The sequence below is a fragment of the Manis pentadactyla genome, chromosome 3 (genome assembly GCF_030020395.1).
Source record: "Manis pentadactyla isolate mManPen7 chromosome 3, mManPen7.hap1, whole genome shotgun sequence".
NCBI lineage: Eukaryota > Metazoa > Chordata > Mammalia > Pholidota > Manidae > Manis > Manis pentadactyla.
The window spans coordinates 143,324,139-143,336,535 of record NC_080021.1 but is presented as its reverse complement, the minus strand read 5'-3'; the positions used below and the strand labels follow the sequence as shown (position 1 = coordinate 143,336,535).

The following is a 12,397-nucleotide window of genomic DNA, read 5'->3' as shown; positions in this document are numbered from 1 at the left end:
TATTTTCGAGATTCTGTTTTCCATTTATTAATACAGGCCTTCATTAATTTTTTACACACACACATATCTACAGAGAGCAAGAGAGAGAGAGACCATTATATGTAAGGCAGTCTATTGGTTTTGTAAAGACCAAAGCTATTCAGATATAGGTTTTTATCTCCAAGTCAAGTATTTTGGCAATAAGGAAAATAAGAGGTGTTGATAAATAATTTCAATACAAATTTTTTTAGAAGTGAGATATAAATGAGATTGTTCCATGGCTTCAGAGAGGAAAATATTATTTCCTGGAGGCAGAGGGAAAAGACACCAAGGATTCCTAGAATGAAGAATCAAGGTAGACTTCAAGGAGGAGGTGGCATTTACTCTAGTGTTAAGCATTTAGGCTTCCAGAAAAAAAAAGTGATGACAGGAAGAGAAGGGAAAATAATTTTAGCTTATGAAAATATCTACAGAAAGAAGTTACAGTTATTTAATAGAAGAAAGTTGTAACTTCATTTATTCATTATTCTTAAGTCAACTCATTCTCTAAAATACTGGAGGTAATTAAAATAAATACATGCAAAATTAATAAGACAAGAATTATATGTCTCATTCATTTTTTAGAAAGATTTATTGAGCACCTTACATGTGCCAAGCCAGACCAAAAAATATATATACATACATAAAACATATATATATATTTATATATGCCTTCATAGAGTTTGCATTCTAGTGTGAGAGATTCACAATAGAAACAATAAATACATAAATGAATCTGTAATGCTATAAAAAAAAAATAAAGCAGAAAAAAAGAAAAAGAGGGTGACTAGTGAAGGGGAGTGGAATATGCCACCCCAAAATATTCTACTTTTACATATAGATTATTTGGAGCTGAAAACAACTGAGAATGAAGAGATATAGAAAAAAACTTTTTGGAGCTTCCCTTACCTGACTAAAAGCAGGAACTTCTGACAAATGAGGTCTGCCATCAACTCCCTCTCCCAGGCAAGTTTTATGACTGTGAAGAAGATGGAAAGTTGGCACTGAGATGGACCTGCACAAACAAACTTTACTAAAATGACTGCTATCTTCCATTGGTTTTTCATCATACAGTTACCTTCCCACAGTTTGCCTCCCTTGGAAGCCTAAAACCCTTTTCCTTTGTCTTGTCACATCTCCACAATGTATAACTCTTTGTTAAAAATGGTATATAAACTGGCAGGCCTAGCTGCTTCTTTGGTTCTTCACCTCTTTTCTAGAAAAGCCCCCATGTCAGGTGAAAAACTAACATCAAAGAAAGTTTGCATACCTTTTCTCCTGTTAATCTGTTTTTTTGTAAGTCTAATTTGCATAGTCCCAACTGGAGAACTGATGAGAGTAGAGGAAGAGACTTTTTGCCCTCCTTTACACTAGGGAGGGTGAGATATGCTGTTTCATATAAATTGGTCAAAGATGCCTTTCTGAAGAGGCAATTTTTGAACAGACACTTGAACAAAGTGAGGAAATGAGCCATGACTATGTTATGGCGTCAGGGTGGTTGGACCTCTTATAGATGGCCTGGGGCTCACAGAATGTTCCTGGAAGGCCAGGTAGAAGCTGTTATGCTTCTTGAGAACTAGCTTCAGAAGACATGCAATTTTATTTCCATTTCATGTTAATGGACAAGTAAGTAATTTCAAGGGAATTAGTCTTTACCTCTCAATGGTAGAATAAGCAAGAATTTGTAGCCATCCTTGATCCTCTAGTATTGAACAAACGTTTCTAATTAGATTGACACATCTTTCCCTAAAAAAATGGTCTATACCAGGTGTCAGCAAACTATGGCTAAGTAATATAAAGCCAGCAGGCCTAATCTATCCCACTGACTGTTTTTGTAAATAAAGTTTCATTACAACACAGAAATAAATACCCATTCATTTACATATTTCCTGTCTATGGCTGCCTTCCTGCTTAAAGGGCAGAGTTAAATAGTTGCAACAAACTTCATGGCCTGCAAATTAGAATGTTTACTACCTAACCCTTTTATAGAAAGTTTGTTGATCCCTGATCTGCAGGAAAGCAATCATGCCATTTCTCAATTATTTCATATCAATCTAGCAATTTTATTTTCAATCTTGGCTACAGGTCCCCAGAAATAATTAAGTCTACTTTGAGTAAATTAAGGCTAAAGAAGATTTTCAGAATGAACACTGATCTCCAAGCAGGCTCCATGTGCCTCAATAAGAAGGAGAAATATGTTGAAGCCAATCATGCCAAACCAGAAGGTGCCGGTGACAGAGATGGGAAAAACAGGTCCCCTTCACACCACCCAGAGAACTGAGCAACCAATCCACTTCAACTTCCTCTGGGTGTCCTCTGGGTGTTTGTTTGCTGCTTAAAATTAGAAGAGGAAATATATCTCAAATCTTACAAAAAATACAATAAATTTCTTCTGCAAACTGGATTTTAAACTCATCAGAAAAGCTTGGACTACTGTACTTTAAGCAACATTCCATGGGAGGAAACTTAGGTCCATTTCAAGGCATTTGTCTGCTCTAGAAAAATGCAACCATTGGCTAAACTAAAACCTTAACCCTTGGAGGTGTTTGTTATCACATCCCTTTGACGAGCCTCTCCTCATGATGCCGGGGTTCTTGTTCTCAGAGTTGAAGAACGAACTTCACAAACACTCAAGATAGACAGGCAAGAGCGAGGCTTTTATTTACAGATAAATGAGAGGACAGAACTCCTGGTGCAAGCCAGGAGGGAACAAGAGAGTCTGTGGCTGGACTTTGCCTAAGGGTTTACATCTTATTTTTAAACTGAGTTGTCTATTTTTTTTACTGGTTCCCACCCAAATGCTGTCTTTCATTTTAACCAATCTCACTGAAGAATGCCTATATTCCTAGTTTGGTATTTTTACATTAAAGAATTAGTGTGACTCTGACTTTGCTTAATGTTTAACACAGAATTTTGGTAGGAGTTTCTTTGTACATTGTTACATTGTTCTGATCGTAATTATCCTGCTTTGCTTCTTCCAGAGGCTTTCACCCTATTCTGCCTAACTGTCCCTGTCCCACTCATACCTGGCAAATCATCTTACCTCAGAGTCAAAGAGTATATAGCACATATTACACCAGTCCCCCAAAGTGGAGGTATCTACTGACTTTGGGGTTTAAGTTCAATGGACTAGAGTAGGACTCATTATTTAATTAGCTAGATGAATGGATTCAAGACTATCCTAAGGAAAGTGGAGTGAAGCAAAGAGTACAGTCCTAACTGCTCCAGCATGGATTTTATAATGGGCATAATAATGTCATTTGACTGCACAAATGTCAAAAGAAAGTAATAATATGCTCATGGAACAAGTATGCTAGTTCTCCAGATAAAATCATTACTGATATTGGAAGGCTTCTCATGTATATCATCTCATGATTTGAGATTAAATTCTGTATAGAGTGGTCTAACTTCAGAATGTTGGAATGCATTGGAATGTCATAAGTGACAATCATAGAACATCTAGCCTCCTGATTGTGATGCTCTCCCCCACTGCATTGATTCTTGCCAGCTGTTATGCATAAATCAAAGACTAAACAAAAACAAAAAATTTAATGAACATTGTTATTAAAAGTATTCAATAGATCAGAATAAAAATTATGTAATAGATAAATACAAATTTAAAGGCAGTTAACACTAATAGTAACAAAGCCTTTAAAAAGAATAAATATTTTTAAACATAAAGCAGGACTATAAAAAAGTACCTTAAAAATTAAATTAAATATGCTTAAGTAACATAGCTAATACAATTCAAAATAAGGAAAATATAAACTCATAAAAATAAACCTAAAAATAAAGAAAATTGCAGACTGACATCACTGATGAACACAGATGCAAAATCCTCAAAGAAATATTAGCAAACCAAATTCAAAAATACATCAAAAGAATCATGCATCATGACCAAGTATGATTGATTCCAGGGATACAATAACGGTACAGTATTCAATAATCAATCAATGTGCTATACCATATTAACAAAAGGAAGGATAAAGCTGTATGAATTGATCTCAATAGATGCTGAAAATTCAACATCTGTTCATAACAAAAACTCTCAACAAAATGGGTATAGAGGGTATGTACCTCACCATAATAAAGGCTATACATGACAAACCCGTAGCTACCATCATACTCAATGCTGAAAAGCTGAAAACTTCCTTTAAGATCAGGAACAAGATAAGGATGCCCATTCTCACCACTTTTATTCAACATAGTACTAGAAGTCTTAGCCACAGCAATTAAAAAGAATAAGAAATAAAAGGTATCCAAAATGGTAAGGAAGTAAAACTGTCACTATTTATAGATGACATGATACTATATATAGAAAACCCTAAGACTCCACCAAAAGCTATTAGAAGTAATAACTGGATTCAGAAAGTTGCGGGATACAAAATTAAGAAATACGTTGCATTCTTACATACTAACAATGAACTAGCATAAAGAGAAATCAGGAAAACAATTCCATTTACAATTGCATCAAAAAGATAAAATACCTAGGAATAAACCTAACCTGTGTACTCTCAAAACTCTAAGACACTCATGAGAGAAATTTAAAAAGATCCAAATAAGTTGAAATCTATCCCATGGTCATGGATAGGAAGGATTAGTTGTCAAAATGGGCATCCTGCCCAAAGCAATTTACAGATTTAGTGCAATCCCTACCAAAATACCAACAGCATTTCTCAATGAACTAGAACAAAGAATCCTAAAATTCATATGGAACAATAAAAGACACTGAATAGCCAAAGCAAACCTGAGAAAGAACAAACTGGGGTATTATGTTCCCTGACTTCATGCTATATTTCAAAGCTACAGTAATCAAAACAGTATGGTACTGGCACAAGAACAGACCCTAGATCAATGGAACAGAACAGAGAGCCCAGATATAAGCCCACACATATTTTGTCGATTAATACATGATAAAGAAGCCATGAATATACAATGGGGAAAATCCAGTATCTTCAATAAACGATGCTGGGAAAACTGGACAGCTACATGCAACAGAATGAAACTGGATTACTGTCTAACTCCATAAACAAAAATAAACTCAAAATGAATTAAAGACCTAAATGTAAGACATGAAACCATAAAACTCTTAGAAGAAAACATAGGCAAAAATATCTTGAACATAAGCATGAGCTATTTTTTCTGGATACATCTCCTCAGGCAAGGGAAACTAAATAAAAAATGAACAAGTGGGACTATATTAAACTAAAAAGCTTCTGTACAGCAAAGAACACCATCAGCAGAACAAATAGGCAATCTACAGTACAGGAGAATATATTCATAAATGATTTATACAATAAGGGGTTAACACCCAAAATATCTAAAGAGTTCATATGACTCAACACCAAAAAAACCAAATAACCCAATTAAAAAATGGGCAGAGGACCTGAAAAGACATTTCTCCAAAGAAATACAGATGACCAACAGGCATCTGAAAAGATACTTCACATCACTAATCATCAGGGAACAGTAAATCAAAACTACAAAGAGGTATCACCTCACACCAGTCAGAATGGCCACCAAACAAGACAAGAAATAACAAGTGTTGGTGAGGATGTGGAGAAAAGAGAACCCTCCTACACTGCTGGTGGGAATGCCAGGTGGTGCAACCACTATGGAAAGCAGAATGGAAATCCCTCACAAAACTAAAAAATTGAAATACCATACAACCCAGTAATTCCATTTCTAGGAATTTATCCAAAGAAAACAAAATTCCTGATTCAAAAAGATATAATGCACCACTATGTTTATTGCCACATTATTTACAATAGCCAAGATATGGAAACAACCAAAGTGCCCATAAATAGATGAATGGATAAAGAAGATGTGGTACATATATACAGTGGAATATTAGTCAGCCATAAAAACAAATTTGCCATTAGTGACAACATAGATGGAACTAGAGGGTATTATACTAGTTGAAATAAGGCAGGCAGAGAAAGACAAGTACCATATGATTTCACTTATATGTGGAATCTAAAAACAAAACAGAACAAAACAAAGCAAAATGAGCAAAACAGTGATAGATTCATAGACACTGAAAAGTACGTGGTGGTTATCATTGGGGAGTGATTAGGGTGGGGGATGAAATAGATTAAGGGGGTAAAGAGGCACAAAATCTCAATCATAATATAAATTAGTCATGGGGATGAAAGTACACATAGAAAATATAGTCAGTAATTCTGTAACATCTATGTTGATAGAAACTTGACTATCTGAGGTGAGCATTTAATAATGTAGATACATGTCAAATCACTATGTTGTCTACTTGAAACCAATATAATATTGTATATCAATTATACTTCAATAAAAAAATATTTTTTAATCAAAATAAATAAATAAACAGATTTCAAAGTAGATAAATTAGGAATAAAACAGATTTGAATTATAAATAATAAAATGAGCTATTAGTGCAAGTGTTAACGGGTAAAACTGGCAAAATAAATAAAGAAGCTAATAAGAGTTAATAGGATAAAGTATTAGGGACAAAATTAAAAGACAGACAAAAATTAGAAGATAACATTAACACAATTTTCAGAAAATATAGAAGACAATAGATGTAGTTAAATTGAAAATTTAGCAAAATCCTGAAATGGTCTAATAGTAGATAAAGAACCATTAAAACAGCATGCATCAATTTGTTAACAGTACTCAAACCCAGAACTGTTAGACAAAATTATTTATTAAAAATAAAACTTAACACCCTTAAAAGAACACCCACCTGGAAAAACACAAGTTGTAGCACTCCTCAATAAAACAGAAACACCAGCTTACCCTATGGAGAGCACCCCAGGGCCTGAGAGGCTGGGAGGAAGAGCGGAATGAGATTCCAGTTCCCCCTACTTGTCAGGCATGCCAAAGCCCCAGCTCAGGCCCCAGATTCTCTGCTCAGCAACCTGCTGGCCTGCTAGTACAGGAATGCATAAAGGGGAGCAGTGAGAAACCAAGCCAGGAATGTAGAATGAGAAAGACTATAAAAGGCTTTAAATGCCATACTAGGGCAGTGTTTTCCAAACCTGGGCATTTGTTAAAAATACAAGTTCCTTCCCGGAGATTCTGATTTAGTAAATTTGGGAAAAGGTGCAGGGAGAATAGATGCTCTGTGATTGTCACTTACTACCTTCTGCAAACAGGTTCCAACCCTTTCAACAACCTTTGCCAACTCCAAGTAATTTTTATGTTTATTCATGTTTAAGAAATTATGCTTTATGATCTTGAGACAGCTATTGAGACTTTTCAATATCAAGGTGTCAGATTCTAAAATACAAGTGAAAAGAAAAGTGCTTTGAATAGTGGCAGGTCACAGTTATACAAATCCAGTAAAAGTTGCCTCCAAGAAGAAACCTGTTGTGCTTTCATATGAAATGCAACTGTTTTTAATGCTCTTTGTTCCTGCCTAGAACCACCAAATTAAGGGGGAAGCTATAAATGCATGTGTCTCTAGTGGTTTCTGAGTATCAGAACATCGCCAAAATAAACAGCAAGGGTCCTTTGATATTTATGTTTCTCGAAAATCAAGTGTATGAATTCCAAGCTGTATCTACCTCCTTCCAGACACTGAAAGGATAAAAATTAAGATGATTCAAGGCTTTTTCTTCTCAACTGCAGCAGAGCACAGTGAGATACATAAATACATATACACAGTATATATATATATATATATGTATGAAAGTGCAGGCTGACTAGCTTTAGATTTGTGTAAATGTATTTTTTTTCAATGATTGCAAATTTTGGGATATAAAATGTGGCTCCAAATTTTCATTGATATGGATGAACAAAGTTTCTCTTGGATTGTGATCCACAAGTATTTGAAGGGCTCGTTATTGAAGTCTCATAATTATAAGTAGCCATATCAAGTAAAGGTTATAAAAGAAAAGGTGAGATCAGAAAGGCATTATCAGGAAAACAAACTCAAATGTCTTTATTAAACATTTTGAAAAGATTGGGAGTTTCCTACAAATGAATGTTGAATACTGTTACAGATTTGCTTCTTGATAAAGTTAATTTGTGTATTGGGACCCACAATATACAAGGTTTAGATATGTATATATATATATATGCCACTGACATACCTAGGAAAGAGTTGTATTTGTACAGCACACTGAATAATTGGAGGATTTGGGAGCCTCTGCATGGATATGGTGAAAATACATTTTCTTTATATCAAATAACTTGAAAATAAAAATAAAATACAGTTTCAAGTATAGTATTTGCAGTGGGCAGGGAATGCATCATCCCAACCCCTCTTCAGGGGAAAGTTTGGCCCAGATGAAATTAGACCCCTCAAGGTGTCAGCTCCCTAAAGGTTAGCCCCAGCTTGCCCAAGGACACACCTTCCCCAGGGCAGCCCACATCAAAAGACCACTCAAGGGAGGGTATAAGGACTCAGCCATGTTGGCCCAGCAGGGAAGAACTCTGAGGGCCCCCCAGCGCTCCAGAGCCACCTGAGGGCTGGGCGGGGTGTTGGCTCAGACCTCGAGCACACATCCACTGTTACGCAGTCTCCGCTGCCAACCCTGCTGCCACCCCCTTTCTCCCGGAGTGCGAAGCGCTAGTAAACACCCTGTCCTACAAACCCGTTTCAGAGTCTGTTTCTGAAAAATAGTCAAAGGACCAAAGAAAAGATACAATTTATTAACTAATGAGTTGTATGGCGTTTTCTCAGAGGAAAACAACCCATGGGCCAGGGAGAACAGGGCCTCACTGGCAGTGGAGCACTGTTCCCAAGGGATCTGGGGCAGGAGAGAGTTTTACAGAGCATTAGAAGCAGCAACTTGGAAGCCGGGCCTGATTGACTAGGAGGTCAGGGACTCCTGGTGAGGCAAGCAGGTCGTTTTCTAGGGTAAGGGGAGCTGGCTAAAGCTGAGCTGGGTGACTGTGATTGGCGCACATTAGGTTTCCTTGACAGGTGTTTCCTGTACGTGCAGGCTGACAGGTTTAGATTTATGACATGGCCACTGGGGCAGCCTTTATTTTGTGGGTTCTGATATACAAATAAACTTTATCAAGAACCAAACCTGCAACAGCATTCAACATTGATTTGTATGAAGTCCCAATCTTTTCAAAATGTTTAATCAAAACACTTGAGTTTGATTTCCTGATACCACATCTTTGATCTCACCTCTATCATGATCTTTGCTTGAAATGGCTACTTACAAATTGTTTATCAGAGTTTAATAATGAGCCCTTCAAATACGTGTGGATCACTATACAAGACAAACTTTGCTCATTTATATAAATAAAAATGTTTAAGTCACAGTTTATAACCATCCAAAAATTTGCAATCATTGAAAGTACATATTTTTTTAAAAGAATGTCTTATCATTTTCTTCCATTGGTATATGTCATGTTGAGATACCTTGTGAACTATTTTGTATCCAGTCAAATAATTATTTTGTTGTTACTGCTTTGTTTTTTTCCCAGAATATTCTTTTTTTAATGAAATATAATTTATATATAACATTGTATTACTTTTAGATAGACAACAAAGTGATTTAATATATGCACATACTGTGAAATGATTATCACAATAAGATTAGTTACCATCCGTTACCCTACATAGTCACAATTTTTTTTATCATTACTTTTACGATATTATCTCTCAGCAACTTTCAGTATACAGTACAGAGTTGTTTACTGTAGTTGCCACGCTGTATTATATCCCCAGAACTTATAACCACCTTCATCCATTTTGCATATCCTCTACCCACCACCTCTAGCAACCACTAATCTGTTCTCTGTTTCTATGAGTTCAGGTATGTTTTAGATTCCACATGTAAGTGAGATCATATACAGTATTTGTCCTTCTCTGTCTGAATTATTTCACGTAGTTAATGCCCTTGAAATTCATCCATGTTGTTGCAAATGGCAGGATTTCCTTCCTTTTAATGGCTGAACGATATCCCACTGTGTGTATGTATAATTATGTGTGTGTGTGTGTGTGTGTGTGTGTGTGTGTGTAGTGTGTGTGTATCTATCTCACATCTTCTTTATCCATTCAGCCATTGATGGATGCACAGCTTGTTTCCATGGCTTGGCTATATTGTAAATAATGCTGCAATGAATATGAATGAATAGTTATATTTTTGAGTTAGTGTTTTCATAGCCTTCAGATAAATATCCATAAGTAGGATTGCTGGATCATATGGTTGCTCTATTTTTAATTTTTTTAGAAACGTCCATATTGTCTTTCATAGTGGCTGCACCAACTTATATCCCCACCAATAGTGCCTGAGGGTTCTCTCTGCCCCACACTTTTGTCAACCCTTGTTACTGTCATTTTGATAATAGCCAATCTGACAGTTGTGAGGTGATAGCTCATTGTGGGTTTCTTTTTTCTAATCAGTTTACTGCAGCACTTTGTTTTCCTCACATAAGATGCATTGTTGGGGCCTATGTTCTCAATTAACAGTAGAAAACCAAAATTTGTTATCAACTCTTAAAGAACTGAGAATTGTGTACAAATGCCTTTCATAAGTTATAAGGACAAATGAACTTACAGATGTAAATGCAAACCATTTTCCAACTAAAGGCAAGTAACAACCCAGTACTCTGGTGGGAAATAATAGATAAGAAAGGAAAGTCAGTCCTAAGGCTCAGAACCTTCCCAACCCTGTGAGACCCACAGGGTAGAAATGACAACTAGCTCAGGATTCCAACCAGCCTCTGAAGAAATCCTGGAATAGGCAGTTCTTACACATTAATGCCCTGCACAGATCAAGAAACTCATGGGCTTGCAGATTCTCATCAAGCCAATGGACTTCTCTTCTGTAAACATGTTTGTACCTCAACCATCAAGTTATTGAGATGCATATATTAAGACTTTAAATCAAAGATATGTACAGGGTATTAAACATACACCAAGGGAACAGTTAACTTGAATTCAAGGTCAAAATCAGCAACAAGTTCTACAAGCCAGTGCTGATATCAGATACAAGCTTCAAGAACAAATTTCTTTTCCAAGGCTTTGTCCAGTTTCATGAGGTGTGCATGAGGTGTATACATTTTCCAGGACAAACTTACACTTCTTCTGAATTAACTCATGCAGCAAATGCTATGCACCTGTTCACAGTCTATCTGGAAGCATTTGCAGTGGAGGAAGGAGGGGCCTGACTCATGGTGCTCCTGCTTGCTGATCCACACCTGCTGGAAGGTAGACAATGAGACCAGGAAAGAGGCCCCCTCAGGAAGAGTGATGATCTTGATCTTCATAGCAGTGGGGCCAGGCCAGGTAGACGTGCATCCTGTCAGAGATGCCCGGGTACATGGTGGTCCCACCAGATGGTACCATGTTGCATGCAGATCCTTCCACATGCCAATGTCACTCTTCATGATGGCGTTGAAGGTAGTCTCATGATGCCAGAGGACTCCACACCCAGGAAGGAAAGCTGCAAAAGGGCCTCTGGACACCAGAACCTCTCATTGTGGATGGTGATCATCTGACCCTTGGGCAACTCAGAACTCTTAGCTCATAGCTCCCTCTCCTCCCGAGGAGGATGGGGTAGTGGCCATCTCCTGCTCAAAGTCCAAGGCAACATAGCAGAGCTTTTTCTTGATGACACATGATTTCTTGTTCATCCATGGTGGTGCAGTTACAGCCATGCTCCTAAGGGAGGATCCTATCTAGTCCATCAGGTTCCCACCAGCCAGGACTAGACACAGGATAGTATGGGGCAGGTATAGCCCTCCTAGGTGGATGTGGGGACCCCATTCCCAGAGTCCATGACAGTATCAGTGGTGCTGCCAGAGTCATTCAGGGACTGCACGGCCTGGATAGCCACATACATGGCTCGAGTGTCGAGGGTCTGGAACATGATCTGAGTCATTTTCTCATGGCTGGCCTTCAGATTCATTGGCAGCAGCACTGGGTGCTCCTTGGGGAGCTGGTATGTGCACATGGAGAAGCTGTGGTGCCAGATCTTCTCCATGTCATCCCATTAGTGATGACGCCATGCTCAAAGGGGCATATGAGGGGCCGGATGGGCGCCTGCTCTGGGACTTTTGCCCACCTAATTGTCCTGCCCCATGCCCACCATGAGGCCTGGGTCCAGGGTGCCCAGCAATGGATGGGATCACAGTGGTGGGGGGCTGTCACGCCCCCCAAGAAAAGCCAGCCTTACATGTGGCTCTGGCCATTGTCAATGGCCAGTGCAGCAATTTCTTCTTCCCTCATCACTGGTACAGGCAGGGGCTGCAGGACAAGGAGGAGTGGACAGAGGAGTACCCCATGGGCTGCAACAAGTGAGGCCCCTCATTGTGATTTTGACTTGCATTTCCCTGATGATCAGTGATGTTGACAACTTTTTCACATACCCATTGGCCACATGGTTGTCTTCTTCATAAAAATGTCTATTCAGATCCTTTGCCCATTTTTAATCAG

The 12,397-nt window shown here is 37.9% G+C and overlaps 1 pseudogene; it reads right to left on the bottom strand.

The window, feature by feature from the left end:
- Nucleotides 1-11,052: 11,052 nt before the first annotated feature.
- Nucleotides 11,053-12,190, bottom strand: LOC118916432 (actin-3-like; annotated as a pseudogene).
- Between the last annotated feature and the right edge of the window lie 207 nt (nt 12,191-12,397).